At 46.0% G+C, this 25,088-nt stretch overlaps 1 pseudogene; it reads left to right on the plus strand.

Annotated features, from left to right (window-relative positions):
* LOC129678892 (uncharacterized) overlaps positions 1-25,088 on the plus strand; it is a 77,335-nt pseudogene that overhangs the window by 753 nt on the left and 51,494 nt on the right.

Here is a 25,088-nt window from a genome sequence, read left to right on the forward strand (position 1 = left end):
ACACACACACACACACACACACACACACACACACACACACACACACAAATGCCAGGTGTATTCACCCTCTCTGTGCCATCATCTTTTCAGGTGACGCTGTCATTCTCCCATGAAAAACTAACTTTTGCCACATTTGGCACAGCTGTAACAGTGAAAGATGATAATCTCTGGGATAACAAAGCGGTGAGATGTTGTGAGACGTAGAAGAGGAGGAATTGTCCGGATTCCTGTCATTTCTTAGATACAGTGTCCTTGGGTGAAATGGGTTTCAATGGCAAGATGGAGTAAGTTTGGTTTAAGAAAGCGTGTGCAAATACTGGTTCTTTGGACTTTCTCCCACAAACAGTCGTAAATACCAGGCCTTGTGAAGAGTTAGAATTGAAAGCAAGAGACACATCGGGGGACTTACTAGGGAGAGTGGACAGATGAGCACACACTGTGGCGGGCAGGGCTGGCGAATGTGAGCAGCAGGGAGATGCACCGTGGCCTGCTGGGATGGAAGTCAGCAGGCGACTGAGAGAGTCCTTGGAGTCCTCGTACCTGATGCTTTACAGGGAGGTGGGGACACCAGGTCGGGGGTCTGATTAAGGTCAGGCCTCAATCCACCTACCATGAACTCTACTCTGCAGGCAGGCATCCTACAGTATCCCCCCCCCCCCCGGGCCTCTAGAATTCTAAGCGGAAGTGGCATAGTACATTGATGCATGCAACCATTTTCTCGCATCCTTCTACTACGATTGTGACATTTATTCCCACGAGTGAAGAGTTAACTTAGCATGTGTAACAGAAATCAGAAATCGGGGGGGGGTGAGGGTTAATAAGCACTTCAGTGGGTCCCCCAGTCAGTAACACAGATTAAAACCCACGCTCTGCCTTCAACGCTGATTAAAACCTGCCCCATGCGCACGCATACGAGACTTGGTTAAACTATGTCATTGGCCATTAGCAGTGACTGAGCAGGGCTTGATGGTTTAGGGGGCCATGCTGGTTTGCTGTTAGGGGCAAAGAACACAGAAGTGATGGTAGTGTCTGAACTGGGACGTGCAGGGGATCAAGAGGACACACATTTGTTTTTCAAATTCTGGAAGGACTTTCGTAGGATGAAAGCTTATAGAAGCATTATCTCAAGAGGTGACCAAGCCTGCAAAATGAATCTCACAGGTTGAGAGGAAGGTGGAGAAGACAGCTATAATTGGCAAGGAAAAGAAAGCTCGTGCTGTGGGCAGCCTGCCTGCAGGGCTGTGGGCAGGGCCATTCATTCCCAAGTGCCTGGGCGTGGAGGCTTACCTTCCTACTCTCTCTTGTGGAAGCCTGCTCCCAGAGGAGTCAATGAATGTTTCCCGTTACTTCAGCTGGTATTCTCAACAACTACACATGAAGGGCTGGGTATGTTCTATCACTTGTGTCTTTCAGGGGAAGCAATAAGAGGCTAAAGAACTTCATCCACAGGCCCCAAGTTGATGGGTGGTCAAACTCCAGGCTGGTGGGTGATGGTGCATCTTCCACTCACCACCAAGAGCTACCATCTCACTCTTAATGAATGTAAGATGGAGGACTATAGGCAGACAGAGAGCCGTGGCAAAAGGCAACCCTGCTACTCTTGACCTGGGGGTAACAGAAAACAATCAAGACCATTCTGGTCATTCTCCACCTGTGGTCATTCTCCCCACATATAGCCAGACTTGTCTCGAACCCAAATATTTTGTATCTTTCCAGGATACCAGCTTCTTAATTTTTAAGCTTGTTTATCCTCTCTCCAGTTTGGATGTGTGCATGTGTACGTTTTGTTGGGATGGGGATAAAATAGGTGCTCTGTCTGAGGTACATCATACAGCCACTTCCTATCTCTCTAATGAAATGCGGTAAGTGTTCGCAGTACTGCAGGGTCGGAGCTGACCATTGCTTCCCAGTGTTCTCATAGGCAATTGCTTAGTGACCCCTGGAATTCAGCTTGTTGTCTGGGAACTGTGTGCAGCTGTGGGGTAAATGAGTAGAAGACTTATGAGAAGATGTCCTGTGGTCCCAGGCATCCCATCCTTCCATGATGGGCTGCATCATGGATCAAAGAGACAGGAAGCCACTCCCTAAAAATAGGGCAGAGAGAGGGCTGTAGCTCTTGGTGGGAAGAAATGGATTCACCTTGTACTCGTGCTTCACCGCCCTTGGCTGTGGAGTATGAGGGAAAGGTGCGGCCTTAATGGCAGAGACTTCTCTTGTTCAGACAGAGCACAAAGCAGCTGAGACGTGGCAGCCAACGCCAGCCATGCTGCCCACAGATGACTGTAAACCCCTTCCTCAATAGAGGTGTTGAGGAAGCCATGTCTTCTGTCCACTCAGGCTATTCTAGAAGCCCGTGGAAAGCAGGTAGAGGATATCAATTACATTTGGTGTGGTCTGAGATCTAAGGGACCCAGACTGGCATGGGTTCTACTGTTAGTGAATGGGTGTGAGAGCCTGGGCCTTGGGGCTCTCTGTACTTGTCTCAAAGTGTGAGGGGGCTGAGTTAGAGCTGAATCAGGCCTGGCTCCCCACCCCACCCGACCCCACCATTGTCTATCGATTTCCTCAGGCTGGACAGATTCTTCTGTCTGCCTTTTCAGCTCTTGGCTGGGAGTATTTGTTAAAGCATACTCAAAGTAAACTAGAATACCCCCCAGGGGATAATGTTTTAAATGGAACTGCAGAAAAATTTATTGTGACTGTTAAGTGGCTAAAGAACAGAGACTGTCTAGGGAGTGATGGGATGGGAGTTGAGCCTTACCACTAATGGGAGCAAGTATGTACAGAATTGGAGCTAATAACTGCCTTGGGCCAGCCTCAGCATTTGCCAAGAGTCTATTGTGTCTTTCCCATTGTTTAAATTTTACTTTCTTCCTGAAAACCCTTTGCTGGCTTGGTGTGTGTCTTACAAGCTTGGAGTGGCTGATTTGATGGAAAAAATCTTTTAAAAAATAATTAGACTAAGGGGTTATCTGGAGCTTGGATTCCTCTTATCTCCTGTTCTCAAGGTCATTAACATGGCTGTCATTGAGAAGTTTCAAGGCTTCACTTATCAGCAGGATTTATCTTGCTCTGCATTGCTGGTGAAATTACGGCTTTCACCGTTTCTGTCAGTCTGTAGATATAAAGGATCGAGGGTTACTCTGAGACCCCTGGGCAGTCAGGCTATCTTCTCAGATCATTCTCCTAGCTCGTTGGTAGATGGATAGAAAGATGGAGCCAGGGAACTTGGGGAGGTGAAAACCTCTGAGGTAGGCAGAGTTCTGCCTTCCACCATCTGCAGGGGGACTGATTTATAGAGCCATGATCACCCCAGCTGGAAGAGAGCCTCTTGGGAAGTAGGGGCAACTTTAGGGTTATCAGCTTTCAGCAGTGAGAAGGGGACTAGGGAGTCCAAACTTACATCCAAGTCATGCATGCTTTCTGTGTGCTAGAGTTCCCACAGAAACTCTAGAGTTCCCCTACAAGCTGTTCCCACAGGAATTTCAGCATGGGTCTATCAGCGACTTTTGTGTTACTGTGATAAAATACCAGGCAGAGCTAACAAACGAAGGAAAGGCTTGTTTTGGCCCATGTTTTCAGGGAATTGTAGTTCATCGCAGCAAGGACAGAGCACTGAAGTGGCTTAGGAAATGGTAGATGAAACTGTTAACCACGTGGTAGACCAGAAGGCAGTCTACAACCTTTAAGATTCATTTTTATTCACAGTTATGTGTAGGTGTGTGTGTAGTTGTGTGGGGACATGTGTACGTTAGTGTAGGTGCCCACAGAGGCCAATGGCGTCAGAGCCCCTGGAACTGGCATGATAGCCAGATGAGAGCCACCTGACGTGGGTGCTGGGCACTGAAGTGAACCTGGGTCTTCTACAGCGGCTGAACAAGGTCTTAACTACCAAGCCCCAGTCCATAACTTTTAGAAGCCAGCCTTTAGGAACATACTTCTGCCTGATAGGCTCCACTTTAAGGTCCCGTGGCCTCCTGAAAGAGTGCTACTAGGCAGAACAAAAGTTAAACATGAGTCTACTTTCACATCATAATGGAGCATAATGAACTCGAGGGCGCTGAAAGGCTGCAGAGGAACAGGGCAGGTAAGAAAAGGAAGCCCCGGGGCCCGCATTGAGCCAGGGCTCATCTGTGCTGGAGACCAGAACGTGTCTGGCAAGGCAGCCCATATGGAAAGGGGGTTGATGGAAAGGGATGATGGACCCTCTCCTCCCTTGTCTGCCTGGAACCTGATGAACTGGCCTAGGGACCACAGGACATTCTTGAGCCTGGAAAGAAAGGGAGTCTGGGTGGCAGTGACACTCCAGGGACACGGTTGTAGCCCAGGTGTGAAGGGATGAGAGAAAATGGCATGGCTCTCGATAGTGCTGTGCCACTGTGCCCATTCTTTTATTTTTTCCCAACATAATATTTTTATTGATTATTTGGGAATTTTTTACATAGTGTATCCCGATCACACCAGTCTACCTAGGTCTGTCCCTCCAACCCTTGAGAGCCCCCTAAAGGAAAACACACACACACACACACACACACACACACACACACACACACACGTCCAATTGTGTTGCTAATACACTCAGTTGGAGCATGGTCACTCTCCCAGTAGCCAGCCCCTTGAAGGAAACTGAGTCCTTTCCCACCTGTACACACACCAGAAGCCATCAGTTGTGGAGAGCTACACACTGGCCTCCTTGTTGCAAGTTTTAAGAGTTTTCTTCGATTGCTTCCTGTCTAGGCAGTTATTTTTTGGAGGGCGGTGGGGAGAGGGTGGAGATAGGGGTTATCATAGGAGCCCTCTATGACCCTCTTTCTCAACTGTGAGTCTACAGTCATCAATACCACTGCAAAAATAGTGTCCTTGCCCTTTGCAGTCAGCAGGAGCACAGATCGTGGACTTCCACATGGTTTTTGGCAAAAACATGGACCATGAATGTCCACATGGCCTCCGGATCTCAGTGTGGTCTCCAGTGGCAGAACAGGCCACGGACTCAACTCTGCCCTCTTCTGCAGCAGGGACCATGGGCGCCATCATGGCCCTCAGGAGCAGCACAGCTAGTAGGTTCATTCTTTTTTTTTTTTTTTAAATTTTTATTTTTTTTATATATTTTTATATTTTTTATATTAGTTACAGTTTATTAACTTTGTATCCCAGCTGTATCCCACTCCCTCATTCCCTTCCATTCCCACCCTCCCTCCCTTATCTTCTCCCTAACCCTTTCCAAGTCCACTGATAGGGGAGGTCCTCCTCCCCTTTCATCTGACCCTAGCTTATCAGGTATCTTCAGGACTGGCTGCAAAGTCCTCCTCTGTGGCTTAGCAGAGCTGCTCTTCCCTTGGGTGGAGGGGGTATAAAAGAGCCAGCCATTGAGTTCATGTCAGAAATAGTCCCTGTTCTCCTTACTAGGGTACCCATTTGGATACTGAGATATCATGGGCTACATCCGAGCAAGGGTTCTAGGTTATATCCATACATGGTCCTTGGTTGGAGATACAGTCTCATATAAGACCCCAGTGCCCAGATATATTTGGTCCTTGTGGAGCTCCTGTCCTCTCCAGGTCATACTAATTCTCCCTTCTTTCATATGATTCCCTGCACTCTGCTGAAGGTTCATTCTTAACATCACCATCGTACTTTCAAGAAGCCTGGACCTTAGACCCTGGTAATGTCTTGACAGCTCCACAGTGGGCCATTTCTAATTTCCCTGCCCCATGCTCATTGAACCCCTAACACTGTGAACTTGAACAGTTGTAGAGAGCTTCCTTTCTATGCCTCTAGTACTTACAGCCTCCTCAGTGGTCCCGGAGCCTTCTGCTCAGGATGAAGGACCACCTCCCACCCCTCTGTGCCTCCAAGCAAGGCAGAAATCCATTATCAAGCATTCAGCCCTCCTTTTCATTACAATCTCTTGCATCTGATCTTACAAAAAGTCAGTTTTAATTTTGCTTCTTCTGTGTCTTTATTTATAACTCACCATTCTGATTCAGACCTCCTCCCTTTCCCTTCCTTCTCCTGTGGCCTCATTGATAAAACACTTGCTGTCTTGAAGGTCTACTTTAATAAACTTACCCACGCTTCTATGAACAGAATGCATTTCTTTGTAATGCTATTACTGCATGTAATCCTGCGGCTTCATTTATTGCTTTGCCTTGTTTTCTCCAGCAACAGCTTGTACATGGTACAGAGCATTCTGGAACAAACTGTCAAATCTCTTATCACTCACTTGGCTAAAACGTGCACATCAGCTACTTTTCCCTCCCGTGTGTTCCTCTTGGTGAGACTGACATCCCTTCCTCTTGTGATTGTTCATAGGACCATTGCCTCTCATCCTCCACCTGTTCAAGCAGTCAATGCCACCAGTCCCTTTTCTGCTGCAGAAGCCGTGGTCACACCGACTCTTTCCTCTCCGTTGAAGCTGAGCACGGCAACCCACCAGCATCCCAAGAATAGATCATTGGGTGAATTGCACAGAGCCATTTTGCCAATGTTAAAAATGGGAATCAAGAATTTCTTCTCGGGGGATATCAAAGATAAGAAGAAAACCTCTAGTGACAAAAGACTTCATAAAGGAGAACTCCATGATACAATATCCATTTAGCAAAATCACGGTAGTGGGTTCACCCTTAAGGCCTATGAGCTTCCCCATTCATGACTTCTTGGCCAAATTTACGGTGCCAGGAATGGGTTTCCTCCTGTGGAGTGAGACTGAAGTCTAATCAGAAACTATTTGGTTAACCCCTTAACATTCATGCCACTATTGCATACATTGGCATATCTTCCCAAGGCAGTAGATAAAGGGTTTATAGCTGGATAAGACTATTGATGACTTCTCTCCCCCCAGTAGTCTGTATAGTGTCTTCTGGTACCACGAAGGCTAGCCAGCGGGGAGGAAGCTTTCAGGTCAGTAGTAGCTTGATTTCTGTAAGTTTGGTAATCAGAGTATGCAGTTCTTTAGCGGTAGGGTCTTACCATCAGCTTCTAGCAGAACACCAAGAGCAAAGGCAATAACCTGCATTGTTTTGTGATCTCTCAGACTTCTTATATCTGTCACGAGGGCACTGGGCTTTATATTTGGCACCGATGGCTTCCGGGAGGAGCATTATTTCTGATGTAGGGTAACTCACGTAGCTTCACACATACACACACACACACACTTCAGAAAGTTTATACTTTCTAATAGTAGGTTCTCCTACAGCCTTTTCAAACATTCTTAGTGGTAGGCATCTCTCTCTCTCTCTCTTTTAATCTTCACATGCCCCTCCCCACTTAAACCTCATGCCTCCATGATTTACTTTCCCCATTCAGAAGCATTTAGATGATTCTCGGCTCATTGTTGAGTTTAGGATGTATTTTTTAGAACATGGCTTTCACTTTATTTATAACAGACAGCATTAACTATGAGTCCTCAGAAGTACCAGTGAATCTCCCTGGATAACATAAGGTACAGACAAACGGATTGCTCAAAGGTCAAGTCACGGAACTAGCGGGAACCATGCTGTGGCCCTGGCATAAGGCACAGCACGAACCTAAACCTGGAACAGAGGGAGTTCTTGAAGCTATGATACCCAGGCAAGGTTATTTCCTTCTGCCAAACACATTTAAGTGACTTACAAGGGCTGTGGCTGTTGACTAAATGGGTCACCTGGCTCAGTCACTCTCTGAATCCACATCAGCGAGTGCTCCGGGCTCTCCCTCTGGGATGTCAAGCTGCAACCAGCTGACAAGCCTCTGCTGTAGACAGGGGCAGTGGGAAGGCCTAGAAACTTTCCTGTGGGATCAACTGGAGAAGTTGTTAGAGGATTAAGGAGGTCACAGCTACAAAGGGCACCCGGAGAAGAGAAAGCACTGCAGTTAATGGCCATGGCTCAGGATATCAGATGAACTAGCTTGACCGACTCAGAATTTGCAGCTCGAAAGGGCCAGAAATCTTATATATTAAGCCCTTCAAGGAGGGCTTCCTGTTGTACGTACGGTCTGGCTTTTGACTGACAGTGACTGCGCTCTGTGCACACCTGAGACCCCACTCATGTGACCCCCTCGGGCATCTTCAGGAGTTCCAGGGCTTGCATGGCTCTGCCTTTCTCTAGATGAGGTCTTTTGTCCCTTGCTACACACCCAGACTTGGGTTTTGGCGTCTTAGTGCAGGATGGAGCAAGCTGATCCAGCTTGCTCAAGGGCAGCGTTCAACCTTCTGAAGATAACTATCGTTTCTCCCCTGAGTCATCTCTCTGCCTACCTCCAGCCGCACATCGTGACCCATGGTTTCCTGAGTCTTCACGATCTTGCTTCCTCCCTTTGGACAATTTTCAGGTCTATGATTAATGCAGAGTCCTCCCTCCTGAAAGGATTAGAGTTGGATTATGACAACAGCAGAAATGTAGCAAGGTGAGGTTTTGTTTCTGATGCAAAAGAGAAATAGTGATCAAGAAGAACAAGGAAGGAAACATGGATGATACACTAAGGGATAATGGAAGTGATGTCCTCCAGTGTAGGATTTGCCTCTGAGCATTCCTTTTGCTTGCTTTAAATAATAATTTAAAAATCGTTATTATGCTGCACACGACGTGTGTGTATCGGGGGGTGGGGTGGGGTGGTGCACGTTGCTGAAGGCAGAGGACAACTTTGTGGAGTCTGTTCTCTCCTTCCATCTTTATGTGGGTGCTAGGAATTGAATTCAAGTTGCCCGACCTGCACATGCTGAGCCCTCTTGCTGCTCCTGGCTCTGAGCAGCAAAAGTACAATGAAGAAGACAGTGAGCTATGGGTCCTTGTTTTTGAAAGGGAGAATGCATGTAAGACTCTTAAAGGAGGCTTTTTTTTTTTTTTTGGACTTCACGCTTCTTATGCATTTTTAAAAAATGAACAAATGTTTTATCTTGTAATAATTTCAGATTTAAAAAGAAATAAAAACAATGCAAAAACAGAATTTCAGATTTACAGAAACATTGCAATCATCAGAGGTCTATGCTCCTTTCCAGTTCCCTGTTGTTACATATGTCTTACATAACTTTTTCCCATTCTAAGACATCAAAACTGTAACTGTTGACTAAATACCAGACTTTATTTGGATTTCACCAGTTTCCCACTAATGTCCTTCTTTGTCCCAAGAGTCCTGTTGAACTTGGACCCCTACTTTCACTAGTTTCACCTGGCTTGTGAGTCTCTCAGATGTTTCTTCATATTATAGTATTATTATTATCATCATCATCATCAGAAATGCTACATATTATTGTCTTAGGCTGGTGATTGATTGCAGGGTCTTTTACATGCTAGGCAGGTTCTCCACTACTGAGTCACCTAGTTATAGATTTATCCCTAGTGAATTAATTTTCTTAAATAATGAGATTTGTAACCAAACAGGATCCCCTTTCGCTGACGTCTCTTGGAAATATTTCCAAGTTCAGAGACAACTGATATTGGAAATTCTGGTGAGTTCTATGGACAAGGCTACTTCAGGTAGCACAGGTAAGTGAGAGTCAAGACCGCAGCCTCTGGTGTTTAAGGTGGGAAGTCAGAGGTAGGGACTTTAGCCCTCATATCTGAACATCACTGCCACCAGAGGAGCTTTCTAAGAGAACCTGCAGCGGGAAGGTCAAAGTTATATTCTCTGGCAATGGCTTGGAGTGTTGTCATCTATTTGGACAAACAGACACCCTCAAAGGTTCAGCCCTCATCCCCTAGGAAACATTAATGAAATGTGCATTCAGCTAAGTGTGAAAATTTACTCTGAGCAAGCCTCCCCTCCATTTTCTCCTTTTCTCCAAACTTATTTGGACCCTCCAAAGTTGTTATTTTTCTTCTTTCCCCTTTTCAAGTTGTTTTCACCCCACCGTCTGTGAACTGTGAGAACTGGAGCTAAGTGTGTGGTAGCAATTACACGCTGGAGAGGCAACAGCTGTTAATCAGGCCAGGTAAAAAGGGATTTGGGGAGGAATGCATGGCAATGGGCTGGAACACTGGCGTTACTCAGACACAGAGTGACACCAGCCTGGCTGGCTGGATCTTGCTGGCAAGGCTGCCAGGTCCTCTGCCAGGGTGAGCATACTTTTTTGCCAATGACAGTGCGCTGTCCTACTTCACAGTCCATGTGACTTTGCAACCCCGAGGACCAGCTCGAAGAACTTGATGTGAACAGTAAGTTCTTCTGCCCTAGATAGGCAAGAGTTTCTGATCACCTGGCAAAGACATTTTCTCTGTAGAAACCTGAGGCTAGGTAATATTTTAATCTCAAATGGTGTGTGAGACAAGGTCTTACACTCAATGAGCCTTCAGTCTCAGCCTGCCTGGTGCCAGGATGAAACCTTTTAAATGCCTCTGGAATACAATACTGTATATCAAGTAATGCAAAATCCTTCATGAAAAGAACACATTTGAATTGAACATTCGAATTCAGTGTTGCTAGAGCGTTTCCTGGGTGGAATTTCAATGGAGTTCGAAACTGTGACATAAGTTTGACTTAATGCCACAGGTAACATTTTGTGACCATTCCCTGTGGATGCCATGATGCCAGGCACCAAGGGCTCAAAAACAAGTCAAAGACCCCAGCCATGAACACTGACAGCTTGGTTGGGGTCAGCACACCAGAAGGTAAATTTCAGGTGTGGTAGATGTTGTGATAGGTATTCACAGAGTGCTGTGGAAACTCTGAGGAGGGTGTATAACCTAACCTCAGGGTTTAGGGACAGCTCTATGAGGTGTTAACTTGAGCTAAATAATAAGACCTTGGAAGAGAGGCTTAGCTGCATAGGTAAACACATAGCCACATGCAACACTGGTCCTGGAACTTGTCTGTCTGTGTAGGTGTAGGTGGAGGATTGGAGCGAAGAGCCAGGCAAAGCTGTTACAGGGCTCAGGCTTTCTATTCTGCTGGGGAGAAGCACAGAGTTCTCATGGATGTGACATTTTTCCTGTTTTATACAAACTCAAAGGGTGTTTTCCATGGGCCAGACAGGATGCTGAGGGCTCGGAGATGATGCCTGGGGCTCTGAGATGTTTCCGGGGGCTCTGAGGTGATGTCGAGGACTCTGAGATGGTACTGGCTGAAGTATAGTCTTGTGATCTCCTGTTTCCTTCTCTGCTAGGTCACTAGTGGGAGCCCGGATAACTGAGTGCCTGACCAAGCACAGGTGTGGGCTGGCAGAAACCCTGTTCTCTGTAACAATGAGGAAAAGTAAGCCGGCAGACCTGGGAGGAGCCAGGTTTCCAGCCAGCCAGTGCTCACTGTTTCTAAGGACATAGGCTTCTACCCCCACCGAGACCCTCTCTTTGGTTGAGCTGCTCTCTTTCCATGTGGCTGGAGAAGGGAGGATCTCCTATGGTCCCCAAGAAACTAGGGCCTGATCAGGTGCTTTAGCCAAGAAGCCCAGGTATCTCCTGACTGAGGTCTGGGTCTCCTTGGCTCACAGGAGGCACCGTCCCCGGGGCCCATTAGAGTCCTCTACTTTAGCCCACATGAAGGTGTGCAAATAGCTGGACTTGGCAGCTTGAAGTGAACCCTAACCAAGACCAGAATTGGGAGTTCTGATTTAAATTTAGGATAAACAAAATTATGTCAATTCACAACTCTCACAGAGCCTCCCGGATTATTATTTTAAGGGATGGTTATAGAACAAAAAAATTTCAGGAATAAAAACAAATCATTTTGTGTGTATCTGTATGTCTGCTTGCACAGGCTCATGTATGTGTGCTGTGTGTATGTGCATGAGGGGAGACCAGATGAGGTATACCAGAGATCACTCCATGATCTCTGCCTTATTCCCCTGAAACAGGGTTTCTGACTAAACCTGGAACTGGGCCGATGACCAAATCCAGTGGTCTTTCCTGACTTGGCCCCTCACAGTGCTGGAGTTACAGGCACATGCTGAAATTTGAACTCGGGTCCCATGCCCTCACAGGAAGCACTCTTACCTCCTGAGCCATTTTCTGTCCCTAAGAACATTCTCAGTTACAAAAACTGAAATAGAGTATACCACAAAGTGAAAACAAACATTGTGATTTAGTGATCTGGCGGGGTTGGGGGCTGGGGATGGGGTGAGGGTTGGTGGGGGCAGGGGGCAGGGGTGGGGACAAATAATGAGTAGGTCTCTGATCACACAAGACTCAGCTACCAGTGAGTCACTGGCGTTATAAAGACAAACAAGCCCAATGGAACCACACTATTCTCGTACAGTTCACACCGTTCGTTTGCAAGTCTGATTGTGACTTATTTTTCCATTACCTATCTGTTCAGTGTGTGTCATGGTGTATGTGGAGGTCAGAGAACGATTCTTGGAAATGGATTCTGTCTTTCCTTGTGTGTTTCTCAAGACTGAACACAAGCCTCCAGGCTTGACCACAGATGCCTTTACTCACTGAGCCATCTTGCTGGTCCCTGATTGTGATTTAAAGCCGCATTGTTCTTCTCAATGGTTGAGTCTGTACCGCACGAAAGGCTGTGCACGGATGCGTTTTTATAATGCCACCATCTGCAACATTTGGGTGATTTGAATTCAGTTCTTCAGGTGAGTGCATTTATATGTCATTTACATGCCATTTGCGTGGGCCGAAATCTGCGCCCATTCTCGGCACCTTTGTATTATAAGATCTAGAAAACCAGCGACAGGGAGAAGAGAATGCTTCCAATCAAAACCCATTTGGAAACTTGAAAGCAACATTTATGGTAATATTCGTGACTGAAAATGTATTGTTGAATTTTCCCAGTTTACAAAAAGGCTAGATGGCTCGGAAGCTGTAGATATAAACAAAAAGACAAATGCTATAACAGGAATGCAGAACGTGCACGTGTAGAATCTGACCGTGTGGGACAAGAACAAGTACACAGTTTGTCAAAAGAGTGAGTCTGATAATGAATTAGAAATTGGATTTTATTGTAGGCAGTCATTTCTCTCTGGTTATGGATATGCCGTATTCAAAGTCCCATATGGATTTTTCCAAGTTTTTTTTGTGTTATTTCTGCAACTGGCACCACAGTCTGCCTAGTAAATTCCCAGCATGCTAATTTTGATGTTATAGGTAGAAGGCACACCGGAATGACAGAGACACCATCCAGTGTTGCAGCTGCTGTAGGAAAAAGAGGTGCAAGTCACACTGCAGAGAGGAAGCTTAAAGAGTCAGCCCAACACCGAAGATAAATAAACTGAAAGAAGGCAAAAAGAAAACACTACCACCACCACCACAACAAAAATAGGTGTCAAAAGAGTCACTAAAAATGATGTTAAAGATGGTACTGGTAGACATCACAGGTGATATGAAGAAGCAATTAGCATGAGGCATCACACTCAGAGTATGAGTTAGCTCGTGGGATATGTGTGATAACATAGGCAAGTGGTAGAGACTTTGCTCTCTCTCTCTCTCTCTTTCTCTCTGGAGAGATGTGAGGGCTCCCTCAGTTACTTTTCTCAATGCTGGGACAAAAATACCTGACGGAAGCAACTTAAGGGAAGAAGAGCTTGTACTGGCTCATGGTTTGAGGGGGCACAGTCCACCATGGCAGAGAAGACACAGAAGCTGAGATTGGATTGGTTAGGACTGTAGAGAACTGGTCTTTTGGCTTCCAAAGATCTCTGTGGAGTAGAAAGTAGAGATGGGGATGTTGACTTCAGGTGACTTCCTCCTTCTCCCCTTTTCCTAGGTTAATTACTCTCAGTCTCCAGTCTATGAGATGGTGCTAAGTGCCGCCAGGGCAAGTTCCCCTCTTCAGTTAACCATCTTTGGAAATGCTCTCATTGACGTACCCAAAGGTGAGCCTCATGAGCAAGCACCATCAGGAATACCCGGATGAATCAAGGCGGTAAAATAAACCATCACAGGGTCACTTTGGCTGGTAGCAGTTTGCTCTGAGGATGCTGAGAATGACTAGGCATCATGATTTTGATTCAAGTTCAGTGAAGGAGCAGTGAAAGCTAAAGCCATACCAACAGCATCCATGGACAGCACATCATTTTAATAGGCTAAGTCAAGAAATGGGTACCTCTTTCCAAGACTTTCCACGTGGAGGCAATCCATCTGTGAAGGAGCAAGCGGCAGGAAAGTGGTTTTGAATCAGGGATGCAATAATGGCCTTTCTCACGACACTGGTCGTGTCGCAACTCCGCTTTTGAGACTATGTTCATTTTCCTCAACTTACGCATCCAGTGATGTGTTCCTTGTCTTTATAGTTCCTCATCTTTATAACCTACTGCCTTGGGGCTGAGAGATCATGAATTTTAATACCGAAGATGAGACAACAGAATCTCTCTGGGGTGCAAAATAGCTCAGTTGCAGAAAGCTGGTCTCTCCTCCAACATTTGATTATTTTTCTTCTTGGGGAGGAGGAAATCAGTGATGACTGGCCATATCTTAGAATTACCCCAAAGAGCAGCGAAGAAGCTGGGAAAGCTGCTTTCTGAAGAGTAGATTAGAAATCCACTCAGCGCTGATTCTTGGGCTGAGAGCCATCCTTCCAGCTCCCAAGTGTGATGCACTCACCAACTTAGCATCTGATAGAAGGCAGAGTGTTTTCAGCGAGTCACGCACTCTCCACAGCTCCCCCGTCCCCATCCAATCCATGCATCCATCACTATCCAACAGAGCCCGGCTCTTGCTGCCTTACTCAATAATTTCAAATTTTATACTTGAATAGAAATTAGAGAAGCCAATCAAATATGGTTACCTTCTGGTGGCACAGAATGTGTCATCAGTCCAAATTAAAAAAAAAAAAAAAAAGAAAAAGAGTTCAGATAACCCTCTGCTTGCATTTGAGACCATTTCCTGATGGGCTTTGGGGGATAGCTCAGTGGGTGAAGAACTTGCTGGGAAAGCGAGAGGACCCGAGTTCAGATGACAGGAATCGGCATGAAGCCAGACACGATAGTTTTATCCGCAATTCCAGCTCTCCTGTGGCAGGATGGGGTGCAGAGACAGAGGAGTCACCCAAAGCTCACAGGCCAGTCAGCCTGGCACACATGGCAAAGAAAAAGACCCTGTCTTTACAAAGGTAGAAGGTGACAGCCAAACCTGAGGTTGTCACCTGTGACTTCCACATACATGCTGTAGCATGTATATGCCCGTACTCTCTCTCACACACACACACACACACACACACACACACACACACACACACACACAAACCATACATATATACGACACCACAAACATACACAAATACACACACCCACACCATACCATAAATACCCACACAGACACTATACACACCACACACACATCACAATCATATAGACACCACACACACACACACACATACACACACACACACACACACACTCAAACTTTTCTCCTGAAGCAGAGTGGGTTAAGGTTACGTTTGGTCAGCTGACAGTCGTTTTTGAGGTGATGGAAAACGTAGGTTCTAACTTGATCAGTGAATGAATCTATTGAGAAAGTCATAGCTGAGTGGATGAGTGGGAGATGGGTCTTGTTGGGGAAGGCCACAGGGACTGTGCATTTGAAAGGTATGCCTTGTCCTGGGCTCCTCTCTTTCTTCCCTTCACCAGGTACGCATCCTCCCTCTGCCATACAGTTCTTCACCACAAGCCTAGAAACGTGAAGGCAAGTGACCAGGGACGGAAGCCTTTAAAGTGGTGAGTCAGAACAAGCACATTTCATTTTTTTTTTATTGTTAAAACCGGATGAACTGCTTTAGAAATGACCTACAATTTGTGCTCTAAATGCTCATTAAGTGATTTGTGGTCACAGACTGGTACAGGTGAGTATTTACTTAAAGCAGTATTTCATCCTACTGCACTCCCCACGCTTGCCTCGTTTAAGGATGTCTTTTTCCTTAACATAATATTTTAATTGATTATTTGGGAATTTCACATAATGCGCCCTGATCACCTGTACTTTCCAGTCCTCCCAGGTCCACCTCCCACCCTTGTGACCACCCCCCAAACAAGGTCAAAAATAAACTCCAAGAAAAGCAAGTTCAATTTGTGTTGTGCACATAGTCAATGGAGCATGGTCAAACTCCCAGTGGCCAGGCCCTAAAAGAAAGCTAGTCCTTCACAACCCTGAGCCCTGCCAGTGGCCACTTACTGTGGAGAGCTACATTTTAGCATCCTTACCACAGTTTTTAAGAGTTCTCTTCAACGGTTCCTGTCTAGGTTGTTACTTTTGGGGGATGGGGGTTGTCATAGAAACCGTCTATGTCTCTCAACTGTGAGTCTGCAGTCATTGATACCGTTACAGTCAGCAGGAGGGTGGATCATGAACTTCCACATGGTGTCTGGTGACAGCATGGACCGCAGACCTTCCCCCGGTCCCTGGCTTCTGCACATACCACAGACCTCAGCAGGATCTCCGGTGGCAGGATGGGTCATGGGTGCCAGCACAGTTCCCAGCAGCAGCCCGGCCTGTGGACAGCAACCTGGCTTCAGGAGCAGCACAGACCACAGACATCTGAGTGACTTTCCATGGTAGTGCAGGCCAAGGACATCAACTTGGGCCCCTAGCTGCAGCAGGACCACAGACATCATTACGGCCTCCTGTGGTCTTCTTAAGTAGATCTTAAAACCAGTGCACGCATGGGATGGAGTAGACTCCCTAGAGGCCAGATACCCTGTAGATGGCAGGCAGAGAGGATCACCCACAGAGATTACGGAATCTGGCAGTAAGAAGACCCGTTTCTTCTTTTCTGTTTATCCCTTTTACTGGGTCATTTACTCGGGTTATGATCTAGTTCTGTGCTATTCAGGCTGTTGCTCAAATTGTTCCAGCTTTGGACCTAGTTTGGGTATTCTGTTATTTTAGCGGCTCCTATCTTCCTCAGACATGCCCATCCCTTTAGTTTTCTGAGTATGCCCTTTCTGTCTGGAGCTTCATCTGTGTTTGCCTCAGGCCTGGAGTCAGCTGCTTCTCTAAGCACTAGCTGAAGGTACTGTGGGATGGTACTTGGCACCTAAAGTCTAGATCTGAGGCTGGCGGGTGCTAGCTGGAGTCATTGCCCGTAGCCTCCCTCCAACAGGCAGAGCTAGGAAAAAAAAATCTATACCTCTCCGCCCTTGTGTACACACATAGCGCTAATTTATTCCTGTGTCTGTCCCGATTCTAACCCAGCACCACAGACTTAATTCTAGTCTTTCCCTCTTGCTTATTATAATGTCTCACAGTAACTGAGAAATCTAGCTCTCACCAATGACTCTTTGTCTTAGTTGGGGTTTCTGTTGCTGTGAAGAGACGCCATGACAATGGCAACTCTTATAAAGGAAACCGTTTAATTGGGGCTGGCTTACAGTTTCAGAGGTTTCGTTCATTATCGTCATGGTGGGGAGCATGGCGGCATGCAGAGAGACACGGTGCTGGAGAGGCAGATGGGAGTTCTGCATCTGGATCCGCAGGCAGCAGGAAGGGGCTGTGAGCCACTGGGCCAGGCTTGAGTTTCTGAGATCTCAATGTCCACCTTCTAGTGACGGACTTCCTCCAACAAAGCCACACCTAGTCCAACAGGGCCACAACCCTAATAGTGCCACTCCGTGCGGCCGTGTTTATTCAAACCACCACACTATTCATAGCTTTGGGAGGCTGTAGAACCTTTAGGAGGTGGGACAAGGCTGGAGGAAGTGACTCATGGGAGGGTGGGTCATGGGGGGGGGTTGTTGTGATAGCTCAGCCTCACTTCTTGTCAGTTCTACACTTCCTGATTTCTGGTGTAACGTAACCAGCTACCTCATTCTCTAGCCACGGCACCTTCCCCACAATGGTAAGAGCGTGTGCTCTCATTAAACTGGAAACCAGAACAAACCCTTTCTCTGTTAAATTTGCTTCTTGTCAGGTATCTGGTTATAGCAAGTAGGAAAACAACTGTGTAATACGGACTGAATGGTCCCTCCCTCAACATCCCCAGTTTGAAGCCCCAACCACCAGTATGACTGTACTTACACATAAGGTCTTCTGGAGCTGGTTGAGGTTAAATGTGTTCACAATGCTGACAGGTGAGCTCCTAATCTAAGGGAGTTATGTCCTTCCTTGACACCGTACTGTTCTCTCCTCATCACAATAATTCTCTGTCGTTACTTGACTGTAGTAGAATGAATTAGAGGCCCCCTGAGGTTTTATTAATTAGCATGCATTAATTGTATAAAATAATGTTTTTTTGTTTTGATGGTTTCATAATGCATATAATACACTTTAATACTTTCTTTTTCACTCCTGGATTTTTATTTTAATGCCTTCCCTGAAATACAACTCATCCACTAATGTGTACAATTAAATGGATTTTTGTGTGGGCTGCTGAGCTAATTTTTTTTTTACCCCAGTAAAATAGGCATAAAATTGATGTATAGGTCATTGGCATTCATGCTGATGCACAGCCATCGACAATATCTATTTCCAGGACGTTTTCATTTTCCCCACTGAAAATTCAGACCCGCTGAGCTCTAATGCCCGGCTCTCTTACTCCTGGTCCCTGTGGTCCCTGCTCTATCTTCTGCCTTGATTTCGACCACTCTAGACACCTCATCTAGGCAAAAATCATGTAGCATGTGTTCTTCCTGTGGATGGCTTATTTCATTTAGCACCGTAGTTTTAGAGCATGCCCATGAAAAGATTCGAACACGGAATCTTTCCCAGGCTCCTCGGTAAGATGCCACTGCTCGTAATGTACCGTGCTTCGGTTACTCCTTCACCTGTTTTGGGGTAGTGGGTGGCTTCATCTCTTTGACTACTGTGAACAGTGCTGCTTTCAACTCTGAACTACCAAGTCTTCAATTTAAAATGTTAAATGGCTGATATGAGTATAATCATTTAATTTTAAAAAGTTGGATACCCTGTGAAAAGTTTCCCTCCTGCTAATTCCCACAGGCCCTGTTCTTGTCTGCACTTACAATTCTCTTACGCTTCTTCTACGTCTTTCCAGAGAACACATCGCTTCATTTTCTCTTTGCCATGGGTGGCACAGTGTTCTGTGTATACTGGTATTCACCTGCTTTCGATCCCTTTCATTTAACGATGCTCCTTGGACCTCTAAATTAAGAGACTTTTACATTTTAATTTATTTATGTAAATTTTTGTATATATGTCTGTGCTTGCTTTAATTTATATACATGCACTTGCCTGTAGATGCCAGAAACTAGGATAGGATCCCCTGGAATTGGAGTTCTGGATGTCTGTGAGCTGCCTGATGTGGATGCCTGGAACCATACCCAGGTCCTTGGCAAGAGCAGTAAGGTGGTCTTAACAGCAGAGTCACCTCTATGCCTGCATGGACAACATTCTTCTTTTCCTAGGTTTATCAAATATCATTGTATAGATGTATCATGCTTCATTTAGCTATTTCTTATTTCTCTACAGACATTTAGGGTTTCCAGTTTTGAGTTTTGGAAGCACAGCTGCAGTAATGAATGAATAATCTTGTAGAAACGTCATTTTTATATCTGAAAACATTTGTATGATCCATTCCTAGAAGTGAAGTTAGTCAGAGATCTCGCATGAGTAATGCGTATTAATATAGCCAAACGTATATAGATAGATATCTAAATATGTATCTCAAAATTGTTCACATATCCATGAGTAATATATTTAGCCAAATTGGTCCCCATTGAAGTAATTTAAGTTTATGATCCCGTCAGCAATACATAGGAGAGTCTACCCATGCAACCTTGCCAACAAATTCAATATCAAGTTTTTGATTTTTTTTAAAAAAATAATCTGATGGCAAGTTAGAGTTTGACAATCACTTGTCCAAGGAGAGTCACATCATTGCTCACTGTTCATTAATCATTGTTGTGCCAATGAAAACAGCTGGTGAAGATGGTATAAGCCCCAGCAGGTATCTTGTTTAGTGTCCTCCTCAGAGGGGCTATTAGGAAATGGTGAAGCTCCTTGCAAGAGCTAAGATAAGGGGGTCACATAACTGAAAGGGGAGAGGGTCATTCCAAGAGCAGAACCAGGGGCTGCCAGGCTGGTCACCTGACACACTCCTGCCTGCTCGTCTCCAGTGGGACCTGGTGCGTGCTGTGGGCTGTCGTGCTTCCCTCCCTCTCATGGCTAGGTGTTGGCTTACTTACGCTGCTCCCTCTTTCTTGCTGTTGATCGGGTGAGTTTCATAATGTGTTGTTTTAACCAATAGGTCAGCAGACTGGAGAAGGCACATTTGGACCCACCAGTGTGGACTCTGAGCTGTGTGTAGTAACTGGACTGGAGGATAGGGGACTGTCTGATGTCATGGGTGGACTCTGGCTGGCTTTGCTGGGTCCTAGATAAAAATTTCTATTTCCATTGGTTACAGAAACTTGGTGTGGCAGTTTGAAAGAGAAATTTCCCCCAGGGGGGATGGAGAGTTGGCTCAGTAGTTAAGAGCACACTGGCTGCTCTTTCAAAGCAACTCGGGTTCAATTCCTAGCACCCACATGGCAGCTCACAATTGTCTGTAACTCCAGTCCCTGAGAATCTGACGTCCTCTTTTGACCTTCACAGGCAGCAGGCACTCACACGCTACACAGATGAGCAGGTGAAGCGCTCATCCATATAATAGAAAATAAAAATGAAGCAATAACAAAGTCTCCCTAGGCACACACATTCGAACTCTCGGTGGCCAGTTGCTGGGGGTCTTCGGAGAAGTTATGGAACCTATGGAAGCAGAGCCTTGCTAGAGACAGTACATCAGTGGGGGCAGGCTTTGAGGGCTACAGCCTTGACCCCCACTTCCTGTTTTCTCCACTTCCTGGGTAGTTTTGGATGGAATGCAAGCTCTCTTTTTCCCCGCACTGCCGTCATGCCTTCTCTGCCTTTGTGGAGTCTTCGCTCTGGAACTGTAAGCCCAAATGAACCCTTTTCTTCCCTAACTTGCTTTCTGTCGGTGTATGTTATCACAGCAACAGAGAAGTAACAAGTGCACCTGGCATTGTTGAGATGGGGAGATTTTTCCCAGCAGCAAAGACTAACCAGGACGGAGTTAAGTAGGCAAATGTCTTCATTTCTCGATTCAAAGCACAAAGGCAACTGGTGCTGGTTTGACAGAACTTCTTTAGACAGCCAGACATAGGACAGCATTGAAGCCACTTGGAAACGTTCCCCGGCAGGAGTCAACAATTCCACTTCTCAGAAAATCTTGCACAGCGAAGCCAGGAGATAGGCACAAAGGCGTTCATAGATAGCAACATCACTTACAGGAGCGTAACATTAGAAATGACTCATGCATATGCCCACGGGGTGGGGGTACAAATTGTGGGGCCTTTACCTAGTAGTATTCTATAGCATCAGTATAGACAGTGAAAAAAGACAAACAACAACAGCAACCAAAAAAACCCCCCCAAACCAAACCAAGTGAACAAATAGCCACGTACATCATCCTGAAGAAATCTCATAATCATGGTGCTGAGTGAGGAGAGCCAGAAGATGTGCAGTATGCTACCATTTATAGGACGATGATTACCATCGCTTAGGGCCTTGTGCATACGAAGCGAAGCATTAAAGATATACAGCCAAGTGTCGCTGCTCTGGGAATTGATCAGATTTGTCACTCATCTGCTTTAAAGCTTTTCTGTGAATCCTCTATGCCCTAACTTTAGCTCAGTAAATTCAGGCTTTAGAAAATGAGACTGCCTGCCAGAGACATGCTGACCTTCTCCTGGGGTTCTCTCAGTTCAGGACCCAGGTCCAGAGTGGGCCTTGGGATGGCAGCACTGCTGGGAATGATGGCCCTCCTCTGTGACATGCTGGGATGCCTGGCTCTCTGCCCCAGCACTCACTCCTTCCCTTCTTCCAAGTTTAAGTTGCGCTTAAACTTGCTGGGAGCATCACAGCTGCTTCTTCTCCACCTGCCTTTGTTCCTGGTTCAAAGACAAGGATGAGTGTGCTAGGCCAGCAGAGTGCCCACTGCTGGGTCATGGCAAACCCGTGGGGAGACAACTTGTTGACTGAGGAGAGACAACTGATTTGAACTTTCAGCTTCTGTGGTGGGAGATGGACCCTCCCTGCTAAAATTCAGAAGGCTGGAAACATCTCAGATTCCCGACTTGGTGTGATCTTGAACAATGAAAATAATCCAAGACAAACCTTTACTACTCATGGTCAGATGTAACCAAATAGGTGTCTGAGGTGGAAGAACTAGACAGCACAAAGGCACTGAGGTGAGTTTTTTGAGAGTATGGGTGGGATGGGAGAGGGCGGAGAAGAATAAAGGAGGCTAAACTTTCCCTGGACATAAAGAATACTGAAACTGTTGTGTTCACAATTGACTCTTGTTTATTTATTATGAATTTTAATTAAACCAAAAGACCTCTTCCACTGGACCACAAACTCTTCAAAATGGGAGGCTTCCCCTTTCTTAGAAAGATGCCATGTTCTCTAAAAAAGTCCAGGAGGAAGAGAACTTGAATCCTGGGCCCACTACAGCAGCTCACTTACGTGTCGTTGTATCTGTTTGTTTGTGGTATGCTGAGGGTGGAACCAGGACCTTGAACTTCCTGGGCATGGGCTTTGCTCTTCCGTTGCACCTCTAATCTGACCAGGTCAACTGCCAGTGGCCATGCCAGACGCTCACAGTCACAGTCTCTCTAAGTTTGAAATTAGAACTGAGATGTTGGGCAGACATCTGCTTCCTCCCTTCATCTGTAAGCTCTCTCCGCTCCTCACATGCCTGCCTGTTCTGGGCTCAAAAGGAAGGCACGTGCTGTGTTTGTGCTTTGATTCACCACATTGTTGGAAGATATCAGGTTGGCCCAGCCTGCTCACTGCCAATTCTGGCAGCTTGGTGCCATTCTTTTTCACAGCCAGACTCTTGGAGATTTTCACATGCCAGTTGGATTTCACAGTCACTAGTTTTCCCACTCACGAAGCAATTTGTTGAGCAAATGGAATATCAGATGTGAGCTCAGCTTCAGGGGTGACTGGCATGGATGTCCCTGCCCTACTGCTGGCTGTTGCTGGCTGTAGGAACAAACTTGTAAACTCATCCAAGAATCCAATGGCTGCAGCGTGGATAAGCATCTCTCCTACTGTCTGTCCCAAGAGTGTAACATCTGCCACTGTCGAGTCCCCAAGATTTTCTTAACAAATGAACGTTCAGGTAATGATGGCTTAATTGAATAGAAGGTTTCGAGAAAATGGATTTTCTACCTATAGTTCCCAACATGCCCAAGCCACAGCTCGCCTTTGACCTTCTATTTTCCTCATCTCAGTGGTCTTTCGAGTTAGATTAGTCAGGATCACATTTCAAATTTCCTCTTTCAGGTTGTTTTCAAAGCTCCATTCCCACTTTTCTCTCCCCTCCTTCCTACTGAGCAGGATCATGACTAACACAACTTCCACTGAGAACTAATTATGAAGATGGCAGTGAAATGACTATATCAGTAGTCTCATTAATCCAACCACTCGGTACAAACCCTGATGGAGATGAGTCAAGGCTATAATGTTGCAGGGGATGGGTCCACCGGAGCACCAGAGGGACCAGAGGGACCGCTGGGTCCATCTGGCTTCAAAATCTGATGCTCAGTTCCGGGGGAGGGGAGAATGGAAGGAAGGAGCAGTTGGGAAGGAGCGTAGATGGCAGAATAGGCTAACCATCCAACTGAGGGTGGAGCTAATGGGGTGGGGATGACAAACCTCAGCATCATAGAAGAACAAAAAGCTGGTGGTAGACTGAGGTTTTTGAAATCTGCAAAATAACTCCATATATTTATGTGGGCCACAATTAAGTATTCAAATTCCTAAGTATGCACATACATGGAGAACCCTGCATTCAGGGTAGGGAAAAAGATAGCTCAGGCTAAGACTCACTGTTGCAATGTTGAACTGTAATGAAGGAGGGGACATGTAGGGGAGAGTGGAGGGGAGAGAAGCTTTGATGCACAACAGCCACAGCCAAGGTCCTAGATTGGAAAGAAATGGAGCCTGGTATAGTCTTCTGAGGGCTACCTGCACTGCAGCTGATTATTGGGACCTTGGACAAGTCTCGTTGACCCCTTCTGGACTTTCCTCCATAGACTAGAGAAGGTCTGGTTTATCTCTACTGCTCTTGGGGTTTCCTGCTCCTGTGAAAATCCTTTCTTTTCTGTGAATGAGTAAATACTTGATCATGTGGTGATGATCGAGCATCCAAATGAGGGGTTCTTTTGAGCAGGCAATACCCAAGCTTTATTGATATGATTGATGCATAGAAGATCATGGTTGAATGATCATGGTTGATCTTTGTACGTGCAGTTATGGCAGAGAGAGAGTTATAAGCAAAGAACCGCTCTGGACCGGTACACACACTTTCTTAGCCGTCTCTCCAGCCCCATCCTTTCATGTTTTATCTGTCACTACTTCTTCTCCCCTTCTTTCTCCATCGACACTCTGCAGTGCTGTCTGTACAATCTTTCCCCCTCCTGTATTCTTTTCTTTTGTTCTTTAGTGACTGTGTTTCTTGGCTTTGTGTTTGTTTCTCTCCTGTGTTTCTCTGAATGATGCCTATGGGCTGGTGACCAACAGGAAATATGCCAAAAGAGCTGCTCATGTTCTTATTAATGCTTTCCCCTGTCTTTCAGAAGTAACAAACTTTGTCCTGAGTAGAGTGTGGCAAAAAAGATGATAGTCCACTTTTTGGGGAGCTCAGCTACTCAGCTGTAAGATACCAGAGAGAGAAGCCATAGCTGATTGTGCTGGGACACAGCTAAGAGAGTTCCTTTCAGGGAAGCAAATCCCAAGGAGTCACTGGATGAGCAATATGACCTTGCAGCTCAGGTCGGATTCTATTTTGGACAGCTAGAGAGTGGAAGCTCAGTAGTGAGAAAAATCTTCATTTCAGACAGTCATAACTTTTTACTGTAGCATGTCCCTGCCGATGGTACAAAAAAGAAAAATAAACAGCAGGGAAAAAATATGGTTGATTTTTTTTTCCCAAAAGGTCTGTGTGGTCACTTTCCAATCCTGAGCTCCCCTCTGCAGGGTTGGGGAATGAGCCCTGGGTTTCCTTAAGCTGGTGGAACAATCAGCACTCCCACATGGACAGAGGTGTGGGCCAGGATGCTGAAGAGCGAAAGACATGGGGAAGAGCTGATGCGTCTCTGTGGACACAGGGCCCAGGAGCTTCAGAAAAATTGATTTACTGGGTGATTCTCTAGGTAGTTGTGTGTGTGTGTGTGTGTGTGTGTGTGTGTGTGTGTGTGTGTGTGT

Source organism: Psammomys obesus, unplaced genomic scaffold (genome assembly GCF_907164565.1).
Source record: "Psammomys obesus unplaced genomic scaffold, mPsaObe1.curated_primary_1811, whole genome shotgun sequence".
Lineage (NCBI taxonomy): Eukaryota > Metazoa > Chordata > Mammalia > Rodentia > Muridae > Psammomys > Psammomys obesus.